Raw genomic sequence first — 5,000 nt, forward strand, 5'->3', positions numbered from 1 at the left:
AACGGATGCCGAGCGCGTTGCAACGTTGGCTGGTGACGTTGCAACGGAGGCAGGGCGCGTTGCAACGGATGCTGGTGACGTTGCAACGGAGGCAGGGCGCGTTGCAACGTTGGCTGGGGGCGTTGCAACGGAGGCAGGTCGCGTTGCCACGGTTGCTGGTGACGTTGCAACGGAGGCAGGGCGCGTTGCAACGTTGGCTGGGAGCGTTGCAACGGATGCTGGTGACGTTGCAACGGAGGCAGGGCGCGTTGCAACGTTGGCTGGGGGCGTCGCAACGGAGGCAGGTCGCGTTGCCACGGTTGCTGGTGACGTTGCAACGGAGGCAGGGCGCGTTGCAACGTTGGCTGGGCGCGTTGCAACGTTGGCTGGGGGCAGTGCAACGGATGCTAGGGTCGGTGCAACGTTGGCCGTGCGCGTTGCAACAGAGGCAGGGCGCGTTGCAACGGATGCTGGTGACGTTGCAACGGAGGCAGGGCGCGTTGCAACGTTGGCTGGGAGCGTTGCAACGGAGGCAGGGCGCGTTGCAACGTTGGCTGGGCGCGTTGCAACGGAGGCAGGGGACGGTGCAACGTTGGCTGGGCGCGTTGCAACGGAGGCAAGGTGCGTTGCAACGGATGCTGGGTTAGGTGCATCGTTGGCTGGTTTCGTTGCAACGGAGGCACCCGCCGTTGCAACGATGGCTCGGAGCGTTGCAACGGAGGAGCCAAATTTTCATATCTCATAATTGGCTCGTGCATTTTTTCTAAAATTTTGAGGGAACCTTGGTAATATTATGTGAAGGCTGCACAAAAAAATCCAGGTCAAAAATCCCACGTTTGCTCCGTTTTTCATTTTTTTTGAATTTCCGGCTTTCCGGGCGGTAAAAAAATCGGCAAAAAAAATCGGCACGGTGTAAATTCACCAAATTTGGGGGATGGAAAGATCTTATTTTTCTAGAAGTTGTTGCAAAAAACGGCGTCAAAATTCGACCTCTAGAGCACTTTCCTTTAGTATGTCTCCTCACGGAAAAGGACGTCTACCCGTGGCACTTTGGTAATGGCTCGGCAGCCTATTATAGGGGGGAGGGGTGTCGTGATGCTGAAACTCGAGTTGCCCAAAGGCTTGCTGGGCGCAATGCCAGCAAGATGCACGTTGCCTTGCCATCCCCTAGGCACACTAGCAAGCACGTTGTGGTTGTGGTGTGCCGCCGGGCTCCCCCGCCCCCCACGGAGGCACCCGCCGTTGCAACGATGGCTCGGAGCGTTGCAACGGAGGAGCCAAATTTTCATATCTCAGAATTGGCTCGTGCATTTTTCGTGAAATTTTGAGGGAACCTTGGTAATATTATGTGAAGGCTGCACAAAAAAATCCAGGTCAAAAATCGCAGGTGTGCTCCGTTTTTCATTTTTTTTGAATTTCCGGCATTCCGGGCGGTAAAAAAATCGTCAAAAAAAATCGGCACGGTGTAAATTCACCAAATTTGGAGGATGGAAAGATCTTATTTTTCTAGAGGTTGTTGCAAAAAACGGCGTCAAAATTCGACCTCTAGAGCACTTTCCTTTAGTATGTCTCCTCACGGAAAAGGACGTCTACCCGTGGCACTTTGGTAATGGCTCGGCAGCCTATTATAGGGGGGAGGGGTGTCGTGATGCTGAAACTCGAGTTGCCCAAAGGCTTGCTGGGCGCAATGCCAGCAAGATGCACGTTGCCTTGCCATCCCCTAGGCACACTAGCAAGCACGTTGTGGTTGTGGTGTGCCGCCGGGCTCCCCCGCCCCCCACGGAGGCACCCGCCGTTGCAACGATGGCTCGGAGCGTTGCAACGGAGGAGCCAAATTTTCATATCTCAGAATTGGCTCGTGCATTTTTCGTGAAATTTTGAGGGAACCTTGGTAATATTATGTGAAGGCTGCACAAAAAAATCCAGGTCAAAAATCGCAGGTTTGCTCCGTTTTTCATTTTTTTTGAATTTCCGGCATTCCGGGCGGTAAAAAAATCGTCAAAAAAAATCGGCACGGTGTAAATTCACCAAATTTGGAGGATGGAAAGTTCTTATTTTTCTAGAGGTTGTTGCAAAAAACGGCGTCAAAATTCGACCTCTAGAGCACTTTCCTTTAGTATGTCTCCTCACGGAAAAGGACGTCTACCCGTGGCACTTTGGTAATGGCTCGGCAGCCTATTATAGGGGGGAGGGGAGTCGTGATGCTGAAACTCGAGTTGCCCAAAGGCTTGCTGGGCGCAATGCCAGCAAGATGCACGTTGCCTTGCCATCCCCTAGGCACACTAGCAAGCACGTTGTGGTTGTGGTGTGCCGCCGGGCTCCCCCGCCCCCCACGGAGGCACCCGCCGTTGCAACGATGGCTCGGAGCGTTGCAACGGAGGAGCCAAATTTTCATATCTCAGAATTGGCTCGTGCATTTTTCGTGAAATTTTGAGGGAACCTTGGTAATATTATGTGAAGGCTGCACAAAAAAATCCAGGTCAAAAATCGCAGGTTTTCTCTGTTTTTCATTTTTTTTGAATTTCCGGCATTCCGGGCGGTAAAAAAATCGTCAAAAAAAATCGGCACGGTGTAAATTCACCAAATTTGGAGGATGGAAAGATCTTATTTTTCTAGAGGTTGTTGCAAAAAACGGCGTCAAAATTCGACCTCTAGAGCACTTTCCTTTAGTATGTCTCCTCACGGAAAAGGACGTCTACCCGTGGCACTTTGGTAATGGCTCGGCAGCCTATTATAGGGGGGAGGGGTGTCGTGCTGCTGAAACTCGAGTTGCCCAAAGGCTTGCTGGGCGCAATGCCAGCAAGATGCACGTTGCCTTGCCATCCCCTAGGCACACTAGCAAGCACGTTGTGGTTGTGGTGTGCCGCCGGGGTCCCCCGCCCCCCACGGAGGCACCCGCCGTTGCAACGATGGCTCGGAGCGTTGCAACGGAGGAGCCAAATTTTCATATCTCAGAATTGGCTCGTGCATTTTTCGTGAAATTTTGAGGGAACCTTGGTAATATTATGTGAAGGCTGCACAAAAAAATCCAGGTCAAAAATCGCAGGTTTGCTCCGTTTTTCATTTTTTTTGAATTTCCGGCATTCCGGGCGGTAAAAAAATCGTCAAAAAAAATCGGCACGGTGTAAATTCACCAAATTTGGAGGATGGAAAGTTCTTATTTTTCTAGAGGTTGTTGCAAAAAACGGCGTCAAAATTCGACCTCTAGAGCACTTTCCTTTAGTATGTCTCCTCACGGAAAAGGACGTCTACCCGTGGCACTTTGGTAATGGCTCGGCAGCCTATTATAGGGGGGAGGGGTGTCGTGATGCTGAAACTCGAGTTGCCCAAAGGCTTGCTGGGCGCAATGCCAGCAAGATGCACGTTGCCTTGCCATCCCCTAGGCACACTAGCAAGCACGTTGTGGTTGTGGTGTGCCGCCGGGCTCCCCTGCCCCCCACGGAGGCACCCGCCGTTGCAACGATGGCTCGGAGCGTTGCAACGGAGGAGCCAAATTTTCATATCTCAGAATTGGCTCGTGCATTTTTCGTGAAATTTTGAGGGAACCTTGGTAATATTATGTGAAGGCTGCACAAAAAAATCCAGGTCAAAAATCGCAGGTTTGCTCCGTTTTTCATTTTTTTTGAATTTCCGGCATTCCGGGCGGTAAAAAAATCGTCAAAAAAAATCGGCACGGTGTAAATTCACCAAATTTGGAGGATGGAAAGTTCTTATTTTTCTAGAGGTTGTTGCAAAAAACGGCGTCAAAATTCGACCTCTAGAGCACTTTCCTTTAGTATGTCTCCTCACGGAAAAGGACGTCTACCCGTGGCACTTTGGTAATGGCTCGGCAGCCTATTATAGGGGGGAGGGGAGTCGTGATGCTGAAACTCGAGTTGCCCAAAGGCTTGCTGGGCGCAATGCCAGCCAGATGCACGTTGCCTTGCCATCCCCTAGGCACACTAGCAAGCACGTTGTGGTTGTGGTGTGCCGCCGGGCTCCCCCGCCCCCCACGGAGGCACCCGCCGTTGCAACGATGGCTCGGAGCGTTGCAACGGAGGAGCCAAATTTTCATATCTCAGAATTGGCTCGTGCATTTTTCGTGAAATTTTGAGGGAACCTTGGTAATATTATGTGAAGGCTGCACAAAAAAATCCAGGTCAAAAATCGCAGGTTTGCTCCGTTTTTCATTTTTTTTGAATTTCCGGCATTCCGGGCGGTAAAAAAATCGTCAAAAAAAATCGGCACGGTGTAAATTCACCAAATTTGGAGGATGGAAAGATCTTATTTTTCTAGAGGTTGTTGCAAAAAACGGCGTCAAAATTCGACCTCTAGAGCACTTTCCTTTAGTATGTCTCCTCACGGAAAAGGACGTCTACCCGTGGCACTTTGGTAATGGCTCGGCAGCCTATTATAGGGGGGAGGGGTGTCGTGCTGCTGAAACTCGAGTTGCCCAAGGGCTTGCTGGGCGCAATGCCAGCAAGATGCACGTTGCCTTGCCATCCCCTAGGCACACTAGCAAGCACGTTGTGGTTGTGGTGTGCCGCCGGGGTCCCCCGCCCCGGGTCCAAGGTCGAGCACGTGCGTCTGGCTGCTGCGAACCCCGATCACCGAAGGACCAACAAGAAGGGAAACACGTCCGTGCACGGCCCACCTAGGCACCACCTAGGGAGCATGGCGTGGTGGAGTTGTGCCTTGGGCACACGCTCGGGGCAACACCTTGTGCTCGGCCCAGGACTAGGGGGATCATCCCAAGTCCGAGCACGACGTGGGATCGGCGGGCGGCCTGTGCGCCCCCGCGAGGGGCAACGCGGCTTGCGCAGCCCGACGCTTGGCCAGGCCTAGTGTGGCGCACGACGCGGATGATGGATATGCGTGCGGCAGCGGGTGTCGTGGGCAGGGGGCAACGCGACGTGCTCGTCCCAGCACTTTGAGGGGTCACGTTGCGGAAGACGGTTACCTGTTCGTGTCCACTCCCGAGGGGCAACGTGTCGTGCTCGCCCTACGTCTAGGGTCGACGTACGACGGTGCCCGATGCGGTG

This window comes from Arachis ipaensis, chromosome B7 (assembly GCF_059453495.1).
Source record: "Arachis ipaensis isolate K30076 ecotype BB chromosome B7, ASM5945349v1, whole genome shotgun sequence".
Taxonomy (NCBI): Eukaryota; Viridiplantae; Streptophyta; class Magnoliopsida; order Fabales; family Fabaceae; genus Arachis; species Arachis ipaensis.